General features: G+C 37.8%; 1 non-coding gene across 1 annotated transcript; it reads left to right on the top strand.

The window, feature by feature from the left end:
* The first annotated feature begins 18,694 nt into the window (after positions 1-18,694).
* LOC120879744 lies at positions 18,695-18,802 on the top strand. The gene has a single exon (XR_005724887.1). It is a non-coding gene; the product is annotated as a U6 spliceosomal RNA (small nuclear RNA).
* Positions 18,803-19,462: the final 660 nt, after the last annotated feature.

Raw genomic sequence — 19,462 nt, forward strand, 5'->3', positions numbered from 1 at the left:
TTTTTTTTAAAATGAAATCTGGAAAATCTAGATAAGGAATGTAGGAATTTAAACTTCTAATTTTTGAAAGTCACATATTTTTTTATACTAAAATTTGAGTTAAAATAACTATTGAATACAGTACATTCTTATAGTCAGCAGTTTATAAAAAGCCAACTCACTTCACACTCCTTATAATTATTTTTGTCATCACACTGCTCAAGTGCCTTAGCCATTATGAATCTCAGCCCTTCGTATTCCACCTGTGTCCCACTCAGATTACAGGTACAAGTTTTAGTGATTGTGGTGATACATGGTGTCCATATTCCTTTCAGTTGAGGATAAAATTCAGTTTGAAAATTCCACCCTGAAGATTAGCATTCTAAGTACAAATTAGTAGTTTAATTTTTTTCAGAAATCTGAGCCTGAGGCAGAGGAATTATGTTCAATTCCAGGGAGCAGAAGTAAAAGATGAAGTGGCAGGAAAGAAGGGAGAGACAATACAAGTATAGATTATTGAATTGCCTACCACTCAGTAAGATAAATTGCAGAATACTGGGATTACTCTTGAGAATCCATACTATCTTCATTCAGGATCCTTCTATTAGAAGGGATAATAGAAAATAACTTATCCACAAATTCATGAATCCTACTATTCAAAGTCAACCCCGTGGGGCACTAACTCCCACATACTTCCAGAATGTGCAAATGAACCTGCCAAAGAGGTCCTGAACAGCTCAGAGAAGTCCTCAGACAGGAAGTAGGAGCCCAGCTTGGGCATTTCGCAAAACACTGTCAAGTTGTGCACCTGTGAAGATTTTCATGGTTCAAGCAGAGGTAATGGTCACCCTGGGAACAGGAACAAGAGAGAGTGAGGGGAGGCCATGTTAAGGGTGGAGTATTGCATATATGTGTGTGTGTCGGGGAGGAGGGCACGTGGGTGGCAGAGACTGGATTTACGGAGTCCTTTGTAACATGCAACAGTGGAAGCGATCAGTTGTCATTTCTGAGATTAGGCTGTAAAAAGACTGGCTTCCATCTTGAGTTTCTCTCATATTATTTTCGGTTTGATCACTACATTGTGCCATGTAGTGAAGCCGTCCTTGAGAAGTCTCATGTGTCTTGAGGGACTGAGACTTGCTAACAAGCACATGAATGCATTTGTAGTTGGGTTTATTCCACCCCTCCCCCACCTTGAGTCTGTAGGTGTGACCATAGCAACAGGTGGCATACAGCTTGACTATAATTTCAGGATTGATCTCTAGACAGAGGCATTTAACTAAGTCACTCTGATTCCTCATCCCCAGAAACTAGTAGAAAATACATATTTATTGTTAAAGGCCATTAAATTGGGGGCTTACAAAACAGAGACTACTTTGCCAACAAAGGTCTGTATAATCTAAACTATGGTTTTTCCAGTAGTCATGTATGGATGTGAGAGTTGGGCCATAAAGAAGGCTGAGCACTGAATAATTGATGCTTTTGAACTGTGGTGTTCGAGAAGACTCTTGAGAGTCCCTTGGACTGCAAGGAGATCCACCAGTCAATCTTAAAGGAAATCAATCCTGAATATTCATTGGAAGGACTGATGCTGAAAGCTGAAGCTGAAGCTTCAATACTTTGGCCACCTGATGCAAGGACCAACTCATTGGAAAAGACTCTGATGCTGGGAAAGATTGAAGGCAGGAGGAGAAGCAGAAGACAGAAGACAAGATGGTTGGATAGCATCACTGAGTAGATGGACATGAGTTTGAGTAAGCTTTGGGAGATGGTGATAGACAGGGAAGCCTGGCATGTTGCAGTCAATTGGGTTGCAAAGAGACACACTACTGAGCAACTAGAACAACAACAACAAATTGGGGGAAGGCTATTTCTTATATAGCAGTAAATTATATACTCTTCTATCTCATCCCCCTTTATGGTCTGTGTCCCAGGCATCTTGTCCTAGGCTCTCAAGTGCACCCTGTTTCCCCTCATGTCTAGAGCTTTCAAATAGTGCCACCCAAGTGAAATAATAGTCTTTAATATTAATACTTCAAGTTAATTGCAGTTGTTCTCTAAAATCTGAACTGCTTATCACATATCCCATGCCGTACTTTAAAAATGTTCTCTATTTTCTTAATGGAAACTTTCACAATTTGGAATTATATTTTTGTATGATTATTTGGCAAATTTCTGAGTTTGCCAGTTGGATTGTAAGCTTACTGAGGCAAGGTTTCCCTTTTTTGTTTTTTAACTCTAGCACTCAACATAGTGCTTGACACAGTTCTTGATCAGTATGTATTTTTCAATTAACATGTGATTATATGATTAAATGAGAGGCATCAGTGGTGCAAAATTTTAACTATTTACAGATATATTGCCTGACAATCATAGTAATTAATAAAAATTATAAGTAATGTGTTAAATTGGCAATCCAATTACATATCAAAATTAATTTTCTAATAAAATTAATAAATACGAAATATAGAAGGAAACAATTGCTTGTTTCAGTAGAATAAAAATTTAAAATTAACAGTCCAAAACTGCAGGTATTGGCAATTTGATCTCTGGTTCCTCTGCCTTTTCTAAAACCAGTTCGAACATCTAGAAGTTCATGGTTCACATATTGCTGAAGCTTAGCCTGGAGAATTTTGAGCATTACTTTACTAGAGTGTGAGATGAGTGCCATTATGTGGTCGTTTGAGCATTCTTTGGCATTGCCTTTCTTTGAGACTGGAATGAAAATGGATCTTTTCCAGTCCTGTGGCCACTGCTGAGTTTTCCAAATTTGCTGGTATATTGAATGCAGCACTTTCACAGGATCATCTTTCAGGATTTGAAACAGCTCAACTGGAATTGCATCACTTCCACTAGCTTTTTGTAGTGATGCTTCCTAAGGCCCACTTGACTTCACATTCCAGGATGTCTGGCTCTAGGTGAGTGATCACACCATCATCATTGTCTGGGTCGTGAAGATCTTTTTTTGTACAGTTCTTCTGTGTATTCTTGCCACATCTCATTAATATCTTTTGCTTCTGGTAGGTCCCTACCATATCTGTCCTTTTTTGTGCCCATCTTTGCATGAAATGTTCTGTTGGTATCTCTAATTATCTTGAAGAGATTTGCACTGATCACTGAGGAAGGCTTTCTTATCTCTCCTTGCTATTCTTTGGAACTCTGCATTCAAATTGGTATATCTTTCCTTATTATTATAGTTAACTCTTACAGCTAGCATTGCTGCTGCATTGTCAGATCTGATTAGCTATTTGTGTTAAGCAGTTTTTTCTGAGTGGTAAATTAGTACATAGTGTCTTTGAAAAGTGTTTCTCATTAGAATTACCCCAGGATTCTTGTCAGGATTTAGTTTCTTGTGAATCCCATTAGTGTATTTGGAATTAAGGACCTGGAACACATATTTTAAAAAGAAACCCAAGTGATTTTTTCACCCACACTCAAGTTATAATTTCTAAAATTCACCGTATTAGCTTGTGAATTAAAGTTGCATTCTCTGTGGGATTTCTATTCTACACCCAGTTTAAATCTAGGATATGTTTATTTCTAATTCATTTCAAGCCAATTAACTTTCCATATTTACTAATAAAATTCACATTTACTTTATTAGTGTATTTTTCTTACTTAATTTAAGAAAACCACTTTTAATGTGAATGCATTAATCAAAGCTTTCATTTTAATTAATGATACACTGAATTCCAGAAAATTGGTATGTGATTTTATTAAAATTAATTATAATGAAGTTAAAACAATCACCTTTAAGAATGTGCATGTCCTTCTAATAGGGATTAGATTTTAATGGCTACTTTACATATTTCCATACATAACTCAGAGAACTGTAATGTATATTAAACCCTGATTGCTATTGACTGTTTTTGCTGTTCTTTCACTGTGATAATACTATACCTAAAAGGAATGTGAGACTTAGGGGTTTGAAATGGCTAAAAGTGAATGTGCAAGTCACTCAATCGTATCCAACTCTTTGCTACTCCATGTACTATAATCCATGGAAATCTCCAAGCCAGAATACTGGAGTGGGTAGCCTTTCCCTTCTCCAAGGGATCTTCCCAAGCAAGGGATCAAACCCAGGTCTCCCGCATTGTAGATAGATTCTTTACCAGCTGAGTCACACGGGAAGTCCTTGAAATGGCTAAGGGCATGTGCTTATCTCTTCATTCAAAAATCACATTGAAATTACAGAATATTCACAAAATAAAATAAACAGTTAAAGACTTGAGGTCCTGAAAAATCAAGAGGAGTCCCTTGTAAAACTAATTATTGGGTTATTTCTGAAGGATACAGAGCCAACAAGATCAGATTCACTTTAGAGGATAACCTAATCTGAGGCTCAATAAAAGCAAAAAAAAAAAAAAAAAAACTTCAAAATAATTGTGATTCCAAATATCCTAAAATGCATTCGGTCAAGAAATAGTTTGGAAATTAGAGAAGATTGTCTTATAGCCAAGTATGAAATATATTACTTGTACCAGTAACTTCTTATCATTTTCTGTATCTAGAGAATTTGTCCTAGAATACTCTCCCAAGAGATCAAGTATGGCAGGTTCCCAGAGTGTTGAAGCTGGAAAGGGAAGCTAAAAGGTGCTTAGGAAAACTTTGATGATTAACATATAAATGGCTATTTCTTCCTGCTCAACAGAAAAGTGAGACCGGACTCAAATTCATAATTGCAACCACAGCTAGAAATCAAGTAAAGTAAAAGTGCATCTGCTGTTTGGAAAAGAAAGAAACATTTAGTGTTGTGCTGAGTGAATAAAAATAAGCCACTTCAACTGCTAATATTGATCAGTGTTAACTATTGTTATAAATTTACACAGAAAAATCCATAATGACCAAACATCTGGGAGAACATAGAAAAGGAGCACTAGCTGGAGCAAGTGAAATAACTATTAATGAAAGAAATTAATATTAAAAAGTAGAAAATAGAAAAAATTAATAGAAAAAATAAACAAATAATAAGTATCTTTATTCAGTAGTTTTGAGAAGGTAGCATTTCTGCAAAATATGAATATAAAACTTTTTAAAGGGAGCTTGGAAATTTAAAATAGATGCAAACGCAACCTCAGTAATATGGATCCTACTGAGGAACGTTGCTGTTTGGTCACCAAGCTGTGTCTGACTTTTTGAAAACCCATGGACTGCAGCATGCCAGGCTTCCCTGTCCTTCACTACCTCCCAGAGTTTGTTCAAATTCATATCCATTGAGTCAGTGATGCTGTTGAACAGTCTCATCCTCTGCCACCTGAGGAACAGATATACTATAAGAGAAAAAGGATCAGAATACATGTGAAGGAATCCTGCACTGAAGAAACTATGAGTGTCTACACTTCCTGGAGGACTCTTTCTTCCTGAACCTCATTGGCCTCTCACAGCAAAGGTCTGAATATCAACTAAGAAGTGTGTATCATGGCATCCGGTCCCATCACTTCATGGGAAATAGACGGGGAAACAGTGGAAACAGTGTCAGACTTTATTTTCTTGGGCTCCAAAATCACTGCAGATGGTAACTGCAGCCATGAAATTAAAAGACATTTACTTCTTGGAAGAAAAGTTATGACCAACCTAGATAGTATATTCAAAAGCAGAGACATTACTTTGCCAACTAAGATCCGTCTAGTCAAGGTTATGGTTTTTCCTGTGGACATGTATGGATGTGAGAGTTGGACTGGGAAGAAGGCTGAGCACTGAAGAATTGATGTTTTTGAACTGTGGTGTTGGAGAAGACTCTTGAGAGTCCCTTGGACTGCAAGGAGATCCAACCAGTCCATTCTGAAGGAGATCAACCCTGGGATTCCTTTGGAAGGAATGATGCTAAAGCTGAAACTCCAGTACTTTGGCCACCTCATGCAGAGAGCTGACTCACTGGAAAAGACCCTGATGCTGGGAGGGATTGGGGGCTGGAGAAGAAGGGGATGGCAGAGGATGAAATAGCTGGATGGCATCACTGACTCGATGGATGCGAGTCTGACTGAACTCCGGGAGTTGGTGATGGACAGGGAGGCCTGGCATGCTGCAATTCATGGGGTTGCAAAGAGTCAGACACGACTGAGTGACTGAACTGAACTGAACTGATGGTGATGCAGACTGAAGAAGGAAAAAAATAAAGAAGGAATTACATCATAACAAAACCTAGATTTACTCTCTATTAAAAATTATTAGAACAGAGACATCACTGTGCCTACAATGGTCCATATAGTGAAAGCTATGGTTTCTCCAGTAGTCATGTACACGTGTAAGAGTTGGACCATAAAGAAGGCTGACTGCTGAAGAATTAATGATTTCAAGCTGCAGTGCTGGAAAAGACTCCTGAGAGTCCCTTGGATAACAAGGAAATCAGTCAATCATAAAGGAAATCAACCTTGAATATTCATTGGAAGGACTGATGCTGAGGCTGAAGCTTCAATACTTTGGCCACCTGATGCAAAGGGTCCACTCATTGGAAAAGACCAGATGCTAGAAAAGATTGAAGGCAGGTAGAGAAGAAGGTGACAGAGGATGAGATTATTGGATGGAATCATCAACTCAATGAACATGAGTCTGAGCACACTCCAGGAGATAGTGAAGGACAGGGCAACCTGACATGCTTCAGTCCCTGGGGTTGCAGAGTCAGGACTTAGTGACTGAAAAACAACAGCAAAAATTGTCTACCAATGCCCCTTTATATATTGGCTTCCCAGATAGCACAAAAGTCATAAAGAGCCCACCTCCCAATGCAGGAGACATAAAAGAGGCAAGTTCCATCCTTGGGTTGGGAAGAACCTCTGGAAGAGGAAGATCCTCTGGAAGAGGACAACCCACTCCAGTATTCTTGCCTGCAGAATCCCAAGAACAGAAGTGCCTAGCAGTTAGTCTATCGGGTCATAAAGAGTTGAACAACTTGTATCTAAGACATGAATATCATTCAGTCTATTCAAGCAACTATAATGTCTTCACACATACAATAAAGGCACTAAAATATTCTTACTAAATTTGGATAAATGGCAACCATATGGATTATGAGCCAATGAATATATAATATGAAAAAAAAAAGTTCCCAGGAAGACATTGACGTCTAAAGAAGTAACTAACAACTAAGAAAAAAAAAATTAGCTAAGCCTTCAGTCAAGAGGATAACATAAGAATAATTTTCCCAAGTCATAAAAAGTTTCTACAATAATTCAGCAGAAACGTTGCTTAAAACAAGCAAGTAAAGTGAAAGTGCAAGTCGCTCAGTCATATCCAACTCTGTGCAACCCTATAGACTGTATAGTCCAGGAATTCTCAGGCCAGAATACTGGAATGGGTAGCCTTTCCCTTCCCCAGGAGATCTTCCCAATCCGGGGATCAAACCCAGGTTTCTTGCTTTGCAGGCAGATTCTTTACAAGCTGAGCCACAAGGGAAGCCCCTGCAAAAACCAAGCAAACTATATTCCATTTATTCTCCCACAGTGCTGGAGTCCAGATGAAAATCAGTATTACTTATTGGGAATCATGGTGGTGGCATTACAATGGTTCCTCCAGAGACTCTAAAGCAGAAGTTTCCCTTGACTCTTCTAGTTTCCGTACTGTAGGCATTCTGTCAAATATGGTCCATTGCTCCAATCTTCATGGCCAGCATCTTTAAATCTCTCAGCTCCATCTTCACATTGCCTTTCCCCAACTGTGTAAAATGTGAGTCCTTCTAGCAAGGATACGTGTGATGGCATTTAGAGCATACTGGTGGCACTAGTGGTGAAGAACCACCTGCCAATGCAAGAGACATGAGAGGCACAGTTTTGAGCCCTGGGTCAGGAAAATCCGCTAGAGGAGGGCATGGCAATCCACTCCAGAATTCTTGTCTGGAGAATCCCATGGACAGAGGAGCCTGGCAGGCCATAGTCCATGGGATTTCAAAGAGTCAGACACGACTGAGCAATTTTGTATGCATATTCACTGTAATTCATCATAATTTTTAATCACAAGACCTCAATTTATTCACATCTGCAAATACTCTTGTATTTTTCCAATATAAGATCACATTTACAGTCTCCAGGGATGAGAATGTGTGTATTTGGGGGGCAGACATTTTTGAGCCTACTATGATGCAACAATATTGATAGATTCACAGTGAAATAATATTTTAATTTTAACTAGCATTGAACATATACAATATTTACTTTCAAAATACTTTAATGAGCATAGGAGAGGAGTAGAAAAATGTTCCCTTCAACTGAGAATGTGTATTTATTGAAACCTTCAGCATCATTCTTCACTCAGGTCCTGTGATAAGACAGATAATGCAAATGAATGAACTTTGAAATATCTATACAAATAAATGTTGCTAAAAATCTACTGTTTCTACTGGAGCTTCAAGGAAGTCAAATTTCCTGATGAAATTATAACAAACTGACAAGAGGGCATTTATTGAGAGACTAATAATAGTAAATAAAAAAAACTTTTATTTCTTAGAATTAGTTATTAAGATGAACAAAAGTCCTATGTTACTAGAAGTGAGTATTGGGAAAATTAGAAATAAAAAGAGTACTGGTCATATTTTAAAGTCTACAGGTAACCCTGAATTAGGCCTCAGGAGCTAGAATTCATGGTTATGGAGTAGAATTCCATAAATAGTGATAAAAATACATAAATATGTAAATGAATAAATAGATACTTTTTCAAATATCAAACAAAGTTCTCACACTGTTCATTAATCTTACTGAATGAGCACCTGATTCTCAGAGAAATGGTCTCAATCTCATCAAGTTGAAGCAGCTGCCATTCCAAGGAAAATAAACAGAGAGGAAGAAAACATTCTATTTATACGAGTATTTTATTTTTTATAGGAGTATTTTAAAAGAACACCCATCAGAATCTCTGTGGCTTGAACAAGTACAAAAATACATCTATTACATTTTAACTGAAATAGGGCAGAGTAAATCAGTTTCCCAGTTCTGAAATGTTAAAGGGCAGACATTTCATTCTATTTCTTCCTGGCTTCTCTACATCAAAAGAAAAAAAAAAAAAAAAGATCCATTCTTGACAGATGGCAGCAGTAGAAGACCTTGTTACAACGTATGGTCATCTGGTGAACGACTTTGATTACACTGGGTCCTGGTGCTGTGAAAATCAGGTTAAAAAAATATAAGAATGGTTTCTTTTTAGTAAGGAAAATACCAGGAAATTCTCTCATAAAAAAAATAAAAATGAATCCCAAGAAAGTGAGAGAAAAAGTTTAAGCATCCTTAGTAAAGACTTTAACAAGAAATGGATACTTTTGTTGTTTTTTGAGATTTGAAAGACATCTTTCTCTATTTTTTTTTTCTTAACTTAAATCAACCTGAAATTTTATGTAAGAATATAATTTATCTTTAGTTCTTTGAATTGAGTTTGTTTTAGAAACAGCAACAAAAAAGTTGTTTACAAAAGATACGTTGGTATCATTAAGATTTATAGGACTGAGTTCCATAAGTTTAGGATTGATGTTTTTTGGAAACTTATAGAAATTCCACAGCCTAGAGAAGGACCTGCCCCTAAATCAGTTCAGTTTACTTCAGTCACTCAGTCACGTCCGACTCTTTGCGACCCCATGAATTGCAGCACGCCAGGCCTCCCTGTCCATCACCAATTCCCGGAGTTCACTCAGACTCACGTCCATCGAGTCAGTGATGCCATCCAACCATCTCATCCTCGGTCGTCCCCTTCTCCTCCTGCCCCCAATCCCTCCCAGCATCAGAGTCTTTTCCAATGAGTCAACTCTTCACATGAGGTGGCCAGAGTACTGAAGTTTCAGCTTTAGCGTCATTCCTTCCAAAGAACACCCAGGACTGATCTTTAGAATGGACATGTTGGATCTCCTTGTAGTCCAAGGGACTCTCAAGTGTCTTCTCCAACACCACAGTTCAAAAGCATCAATTCTTTGGCGCTCAGCTTTCTTCACAGTCCAACTCTCACATCCATACATGACTACTGGAAAAACCATAGTCTTGACTAGACGGACCTTTGTTGGCAAAGTAATGTCTCTGCTTTTGAATATGCCATCTAGGTTGGTCATAACTTTCCTTCCAAGGAGTAAGGGTCTTTTAATTTCATGGCTGCAATCACCATCTGTGGTGATTTTGGAGCCCCAAAAAACAGCATTAAAATTTTGTTGAATGAATTAATGATAACTGAGACTTAGTTTGGACTAAATGACCCTTACATAAATCAAAATTAGTAAAACAGATTGTTTTATAATTAGCTCAGCTCTGTCTCTCTGGGGCCCAGTGAATATTAGATAATATATTTTCTGGGACTATGGTAATGCATTTCTACATGGTATCCTATTTCTCAATAAAGGATATCCTCGTGGTTAAGTGGTTTTCATTGCTTTAAACAATGAAAACCACTATGTGAAAATGATTAGTATTGAACTACTCAGTTCATGGTACACTATTATTAGAAGCATTAAAAAAATATGCTGAAATTCATAGGCTTAAAAATGTAACTTGATGAATAAAAAGTTAGATTGCTTCAGGAAATAAACCAGGAATAACATTTCAGTTCAGTTCAGTTGCTCAGTCATGTCTGACTCTTTGCAACTATTTATTTAAAGGAAATTCTTTTTCCCACACTGCAATACAGGCAGTACTTTGAGCTATTGGCTATTCACTTAAAAGTGAACTTGTACTTTGTTTAAGAATCTGCATTAAAATATTTCCCCTCAGACCTAATCTCTTATTAATGAATTTATTATGATCATATATAAATATTAATTTTATTGATTATGCTTTTTTAATCTGTCTGTTAGCCAGTGAAATAATTTCCAAGTCATTGCTAATGTAAAAATGGGCCCAGTCTCACAGTTATTCAAAAACAAGCCCACGAAGTCTTAAAGTATAACTCCAGTGATCTTAATTCTTGCATTCAGACTGAAGTATACCAAAGCCTGAAAAATTAGGCCTCAAGCTGGGCATATTAGAAAGACATATTATACTATGAAGTTTTCTCCAAATAAAAATCTAAAACATTTCAAATATACACACACACACAGACGGGATTAGGGGTAAGATGGAACTAGAGAACCTCATTAAAAGGATAATTTATGAGATAGAAAAATTTCATTACTTTTTTTTCTATAAATAGAAAAGATTTACATTGAATGCACTGCTGCTCTTAACATGTTTATAACACCGCCACCTTTTTTTCATAAACTGAGACATACAATTATATATATTAGATATGTTGGAAAAGGTATAGTAAATAAGATTCATTGATAATTACTGATTTTAAGAATTTTTTTTGGGTGGGAGGGGGGTTCATGTTTGGGAACGCATGTACACCTGTGGTGGATTCATGTCAATCTATGCCAAAACCAATACAGAATTGTAAAGTAAAAATTAAAAATAAATAAATAAATTAAAAAAAAAAAAAAAGAATTTTTTTTTTCTCGTTAATTTTATGTATACTTATTTCTCCTGTAGATTGCTAGGCTCCTCTGTCTACCCCATGGACTGTCTACCCCACCAGGCTCCTCTGTTCATGGGATTTCCCAGGCAAGAATACTGGCGTGGGTTGCCATTTCCTTCTCTGGGCAAACTTCCCACCCCAGGAATCAAACCCAGGTCCCCTGAATTGCAGGCAGATTCTTTATCGTCTGAGCCACTGGTAACTAGTAATAAATAACTTTATTTAAAATTTAAAAAAATAAAACCTATAAGAATGCCGACTAAGGTCCGTCTAGTCAAGGCTATGGTTTTTCCTGTGGTCATGTATGGATGTGAGAGTTGGACTGGGAAGAAGGCTGAGCACCGAAGAATTGATGCTTTTGAACTGTGGTGTTGGAGAGGACTCTTGAGAGTCCCTTGGACTGCAAGGAGATCCAACCAGTCCATTCTGAAGGAGATCAACCCTGGGATTTCTTTGGAAGGAATGATGCTGAAGCTGAAGCTCCAGTACTTTGGCCACCTCATGCGAAGAGTTGACTCATTGGAAAAGACTCTGATGCTGGGAGGGATTGGGGGCAGGAGGAGAAGGGGACGACCGAGGATGAGATGGCTGGATGGCATCATGGACTCAATGGATGTGAGTCTGAGTGAACTCCGGGAATTGGTGATGGACAGGGAGGCCTGGCGTGCTGCGATTCATGGGGTTGCAAAGAGTCTGACACTACTGAGTGACTGAACTGAACTGAACTAAAGATAAAATTATTAGAAAATATTTGTGTATGAAAGTCTCTTACTTAGAACATCAGAATATATGAAATCCCACTGTGGTACATTTATTTGAAAAAAGCACACAGTAACTTCTTAAAAATAAAATAAAGAAAAAAGGCATAAAATATTATTTTAAACTTCAAAATAGCTTATTTGTTAAAAAATTATTGAAAATAAAGAGTACAAGGTGAGATAAGCAAATGTAATAGCACCAGAAATAGTGTCAAACTTTTGTTTTTCAAATAAATGCACTCGCAAACTTCTTAAATTGTGTGATATATTGTAGGAGCTTTAGGAATGCCTGTCCTTGCTGTTGTTTCTACTGTTATGTTTTTTATTTAAATTATAAGCATTTTTAGATTTATCTTATGTTAAAATTCCTAAAGAATTAAAATATATCATAAACCTATACTTAGAGAGAACTCTAATTTGAATGACAGTTTTGTTATTCACTACTATCCATTTTGCTGAAGCCTGGCTTGGAGATTTTTGAGCATTACTTTACCAGCATGTGAGATAAGTGCAATTGTGCGGTAGTTTGAGGATTCTTTGGCATTGCCTTTCTTTGGAATTGGAATGAAAACAGATCTTTTCCAGTCCTGTGGCCACTGCTGAGTTCCCCAAATTTGCTGGCATATTGAGTGCAGCACTTTCACAGCATCATCTTTCAGGGTTTGAAATAGCTCCACTGGAATTCCATCACCTCCACTAGCTTTGTTCATAGTGATGCATTCTAAGGCCCACTTGATTTCACATTCCAGGATGTCTGGCTGTAGGTGAGTGATCATACTATCGTGATTATCTGGGTCGTGAAGATGTTTTTTGTACAGCTCTTCAGTGTATTCTTGCCACCTCTTCTTAATATCTTCTGCTTCTGTTAGGTCCATACCATTTCTGTCCTTTATCAAGCCCATCTTTGCATGAAATATTCCACTGATATCTCTAATTTTCTTGAAGAGATCTCTAGTCTTTCCCATTCTGTTGTTTTCCTCTATTTCTTTGCATTGATCGCTGAGAAAGGCTTTCTTAACTCTTCTTGTTATTGTTTGGAACTCTGCATTCAGATGCTTATATCTCTCCTTTTCTCCTTTGTTTTTCGCCTCTCTTCTTTTCACAGCTATCTGTAATGCCTCCCCAGACAGCCATTTTGCTTTTTTGCATTTCTTTTCCATGGGGATGGTCTTGATCCCTGTCTCCTGTACAATGTCACGAACCTCCGTCCATAGTTCATCAGTCACTCTATCTGTCAGATCTAGTCCCTTAAATCTATTTCTCACTTCCACTGTATAGTCATAAGGGATTTGATTTAGGTCATACCTGAATGGTCTAGTGGTTTTCCCTACTTTCTTCCATTTAAGTCTGAATTTGGCAATAAGGTATTCATGATCTGAGCCACAGTCAGTTCCCAGTCTTGCTTTTGCTAACTGTATAGAGCTTCTCCATCTTTGGCTGCAAAGAATATAATCAGTCTGATTTCGATGTTAACCATCTCGTGATGTCCATGTGTAGAGCCTTCTCTTGTGTTGTTGGAAGAAGGTGTTTGCTATGACCAATGTGTTCTCTTGGCAAAACTCTATTAGCCTTTGCCCTGCTTCATTCCGTATTCCAATGCCAAATTTGCCTGTTACTCCAGGTGTTTCTTGACTTCCTACTTTTGCATTCCAGTCCCCTATAATGAAAAAGACATCTTTTTTGGGTGTTAGTTCTAAAAGGTCTTGTAAGTCTTCATAGAACCGTTCAACTTCAGCATCTTCAGTGTTACTGGCTGAGACATAGACTTGGATTACTGTGATATTGAATGGTTTGCCTTGGAAACGAACAGAGATCATTCTGTCGTTTTTCAGATTGCATCCAAGTACTGCATTTCGGACTCTTGTTGACCACGATGGCTACTCCATTTCTTCTAAGGGATTCCTGCCCGCAGTAGTAAATAAAATGGTCATCTGAGTTCAATTCACCCATTCCAGTCCATTTTAGTTTGCTGATTCCTAGAATGTTCACATTCACTCTTGCTATCTCCTGTTTGACCACTTCCAATTTGCCTTGATTCATGGACCTAACATTTCAGGTTCCTATGCAATATTGCTCTTTACAGCATCGGACCTTGCTTCTATCACCAGTCACACTCACAACTGGGTATTGGTTTTGCTTTGGCTCCATCCCTTCATTCATTCTGGTGTTACTTCTCCACTGATCTCCAGTAGCATATTGGGTGCCTAGGGACCTGGGGAGTTCCTCTTTCAATATCCTATCATTTTGCCTTTTCATACTGTTCATGGGATTCTCAAGGCAAGAATACTGAAGTGGTTTGACATTCCCTTCTCCAGTGGACCATATTCTGTCAGACCTCTCCACCACCATGACTTGCCCATCTTGGGTGGCCCCACAGGGCATGGCTAGTTTCACTGAGTTAGACAAGGCTGTGGTCCTAGTGTGATTAGATTGACTAGTTTTCTGTGATTATGGTTTCAGTGTGTCTGCTCTCTGATGCCCTCTTGCAACACCTACTGTCTTACTTGGGTTTCTCTTACCTTGGACTTGGGGTATGTCTTCACGGATGCTCCGGCAAAGTGCAGCCACTGCTCCTTACCTTGAAGGAGGGGTATCTTCTCACTGCCCCCTCTTCCTGACCTTGAACGTGGAGTAGCTCCTCTAGGCCCTTCTGCGCCCATGCAGCCATTGCTCCTTGGATGTGGGGTTGCTCCTCTCGGCCGCCACACCTGACCTCAGGCGTGAGGTAGCTCCTCCCGGCCACAAAAGTACTGGAGTTTCAGCTTTAGCATCAGTCTTTCCAATGAACACCCAACAGTGATCTCCTTTAGGATGGACTGGTTGGATCTCCTTGCAGTCCAAGGGACTCTCAAGAGTCTTCTCCAACACCACAGTTCAAGCATCAATTCTTTGGCACTCAGCTTTCTTCACAGTCCAATTCTCACATCCATATATGACCACTGGAAAAACCATAGCCTTGACTAGACAGACCTTTATTGGCAAAGAAATGTCTCTGCTTTTTAATATGCTATATAAGTTGATCATAGTTTTCCTTCCAAGGAGTAAGGGTTTTTTAATTTCATGGATGTAGTCACCATCTGCAATGACTCCTTGGGAAAGACTCTGATGCTCGGAGGGGTTGGGGGCAGGAGAAAAAGGGGACAACAGAGGATGAGATGGCTGGATGTCATCACTGACTCGATGGACGTGAGTTTGAGTGAACTGCAGGAGTTGGTGATGGACAGGAAGGCCTGGCGTGCTGCAATTCATGGGGTCGCAAAGAGTCAGACACGATTGAGCAACTGAACTGAACTGCCTATCCAGTTTGAACAGATTTTTTAATTATTCAAATAGAAAACTTATTAGTCAGTATATTTCCTGAAATACATTCTTGTTAATAAACTAAGTTACAGCAATTTAGTCATATTAATATAATATACAATGTTGGTAATATTATGGTTGTACATATGTGAGAAAAATACATTTTAAAATATTATAAAACCACTTGAAAATACAGAGGAAAAATATTACCTTTTCCTAAACTTAAAATTAGAAAACAGAGCAAGGATAATGTTTATTCAGATGCCCATAAATAAAAGTATTGGAAAAGAAATAAATTTGAATCCAACTACGCATTGTGTGTTGTGCTGTGCTCTGTTGCTTCAGTCATGTCCAACTCTTTGTGATCCTATGGACTATATAGCTTGCCAGGTTCCTCTGTCTTTGGAATTCTCCAGGCAAGACTACTGCAGTCAGGTGCCATGCACTCCTCCAGGGGATCTTCCCAACCATGGAATTGAACCAGTGGCTACTGCATCTCCTGTGCTGCAGGCAGATTCTTCACTGCTGAGCAACCGGGCGAAGCCCCAACTATACTTTATGTCAGGTGTTATATATAAACATAAAAGGTATTATTAAGATATGCCAAAAATTCTAAAACTATTAATTTTATAATGAAGCAACAACAGAAAGCTCACATTATACATGTGATGGAGAATGAGTCAACTCAAAGCTCAAAAATGAGTTATTTAAGATCTGAATGAGGGTGAAAAAAGTCAAGCTGAATGCAATCTTTACTACAACAGAGGTGATAATTATTATGGGACTAAGATGGAGAAATGATTACTATATTAGGGCTTTAGTTGGGCTTTAGAATAAAGGAGGGAACATCTGAAATGAAATTTGAGGTGACAATACCGTCAGGGAGAAATTTCAGTAAAGTAGGTTAGCAGCTGTAGAATGGGCATTAATCAAAGGGGAAATGCATACACATGGAAAACATGTTGGGAAAGTGAAAACAATTGTTGAGGACTTCTTTGTTTTTATTAGAGATGCTAGTTGTTATAAAATGCTCCTAGGAAATTAAATGCGAAATGAAAAAATTTATCACTAGATGGGAGTCTAAACTAAATGTAATCTCTAATGTTAGTAAAGTACACACAGTACTTTAATGTGTGTAAGGTTGCATTCTAAGTGTTTCTCATGAATTAATTTATTCTTGACAACAGATATGAATATCTACATATACATATCTCCACTTTATGTATGAGGAACAAAGACTCATAGATGCTGAATAATGTACTGAAGTAAATACAGTCTAAAAATGGCAGATGTATTAAGCTTACCCAAATATTCTGACCTCAGATCTCTGTTCTTAACAATTATACTTAAATACAGCTTCTCCATTTTTTAAGAGTGATGTTCTTGAACAAATATAATAACACTTCAAATTCTCATTGTTGTTCCAATAAGAATTCAGGCTATGCCATTTGGTATAAAATTTTATTTTTCTAAGGATACCAAATTTACTAGAATTCTTATAAATATTCTTAAATGCTTATTCTCAATACCCTCTCTGTTGTATTCTTAAGCACAAATATGTAATGTGAGTGTAAAAATGACAGGTTTTTTATTTAAAATTAGGGAACATGCATGTAAATAAAGCTGTATTTAGAAATTCATCATTCTTGCTCTAGTTTAATGAAAAATATTTATTGATAAACAGCAGACTCATTGTTGCCAGAATTCAGTGAAATAAAGTCTATGAATAAAAATAAGCAATCTGAAATATATATATATATATATTACACATGCCAGGCACTAAAGAATATATGGATTTGATTCAAATCATGCTTTTTTTATTTAATCTTGTACTGGACTTTTTTTTTCATTTACATCTAAATCTACTTTATGAAAAATATATTATATTGAAAAAGTGCTTGAGTCTATTCAGCAGTCAAATTTAGAAAAATTGACAAAATTTACAAACATTGATTTAAAAGAAAAATCACACAATAGTTCTTTTGAAGAGAGGCACAACAAATGTTTGGATCTGACAGTTGGATTCTATCAGTTTTAGTAACTGTTTTCTTAGACCATCCTGAGATCACTGATATTAACTAAGTCCTGAGGTCTGGAAAGTGAATGTTTGTCAGCTGCCCAATTTGTTCTGGAAATGTTAGCTCTCAAGAGAAATCTCCGTCTTGCAGACCTGTCTTTTTTCACATCTGCCTCTAGCTGCCAGTGCCAAACTATGTATACATTCCTGAAAGTGAAAGTTGCTCAGTCATGTCTGATTCTTTGTGACCCCAGAATTCTCCAGGCCAGAATACTGGAGTGGGTAGCTAGCCATTCCCTTCTCCAGGAGTTCTTCCCAACCCAGGGATGGAACCTAGGTCTCCCACATTGCAGGCGGATTCTTTACCAGCTGAGCCACCAAGAAAGCCAAAGAATCCTGGAGTGGGTGGCCTCTCCCTTCTCCAGCAGATCTTCCCAACCCAGGAATCCAGCCGAGGTCTTCTGTATTGCAGACAGATTCTTTACCAGCTGAGCTACCAGGTAAAGCGAACTGAAGTCACTCAGTCGTGTCCGACTCTTTGGGACCCGGTGAACTAGGGCTCACCAGGCTCCTCCGTCCTTGGGATTCTCCAGGCAAGAATACTGGAGTGGGTTGCCATTTCTTTCTCCAGGGGAACTTCCCGACCCAGGGATCGAACCCAGGTCTCCCACATTGCAGGAAGACGCTTTAACCTCTGAGCCACCAGGGAAGCCGGTATGTATTCCTAAGAGATGTCAAAGATCCTATATCTCCTAAGTAGCTAGAAGGGAATATCAGAGAGTTTCTCTCTCAATCACACACACATGCACACACACATAGCTTGTAGTCAGTAAACTGTGAATATGGCATAGTATTTGCAACATTGCTTATCTGATTTCTTCTTAAAGTTTTCAACTTTTACAAAGTAGCAATTGTAGATCATTTTGTGAAATAAAACAAGCCTTTAAGGTCTTCAGTCTAACACAGAATAAGTTGCTTTTTTTGGAAATGCAAATTTTTCTATCTAACTATTCTGTTACTCCATGTCTCCCTCCTGTTGCGATGACACATAAAGATCTGAAAAGCTCACACATGACATGTCTGTTAATATTTTACTAACTTCAGAGTAGTTCTTATTTTGTATCTGCTTTGCATGTTCCATCATCATATATGCTAGAGCATCACCTTTTGCTTCCTGAACAATCTTAGCATTTTTGACCATAGATGTATGAGTTTATATCTAGACTCTCTATTCTGAAGCACATGTAGTAAAATTGGAGTGATACAGTTTAGAAAAGATTAGCATGCCCCTGTGCAAGAATGAGATGCAATTTGTGAAGCATTCCATAGTTTTAGGGCTTCCTTGGTGGTTCAGACGATAAAGAATCTGCAGTGCAGGAAACCTGGGTTCAATCCCTGGGTCAGGAATATCCCCTGGAGAAGGGAATGACAACCCACTCCAGTATTTTTGCCTGGAGAATCCCACGGAAGGAGGAGCCTGGTAGGCTACAGTCAATGGGGTCACAAAGAGCTGGACACGACTGAGTAACTAACACTTTCACTTTCCCTGTTTGTTTATCCTCATGCCAATATTACACTATTTTAACTATAGTAGCTTTATAATTAGTCTTAAAATTATATAGGGAATGCTCTCTTCCAAAAGTGTTTAGCTTAGATCATTTGCATTTATATATAAATTTTAGAATGTTTGATTATTTCATCATAAAACAACTGTATTAAGTCTACAGAGCAACAATTAAGTATCTATCTTAGTCTTTTTTTCTAATTTATATCAGTAATGCTTTATAATTTCTAATTCTCAGCACTTAACATACATTGGATCAAATATATCACAAGATATTCATGATTGTTGATGCTACACTAAATGACCTTTTTTAAATGTTCAGTTTCCAGCTTTTCCTTGCTAGAACACAGAAAGACAATTGACTTTCATATATTGATATTGTACTGTTTCCTTGCTAAACAAATTTGCAAGTTTTAATAGCTTTTTAAA

Source organism: Oryx dammah, unplaced genomic scaffold, assembly GCF_014754425.2.
Source record: "Oryx dammah isolate SB20612 unplaced genomic scaffold, SCBI_Odam_1.1 HiC_scaffold_20, whole genome shotgun sequence".
Classification (NCBI taxonomy): Eukaryota; Metazoa; Chordata; class Mammalia; order Artiodactyla; family Bovidae; genus Oryx; species Oryx dammah.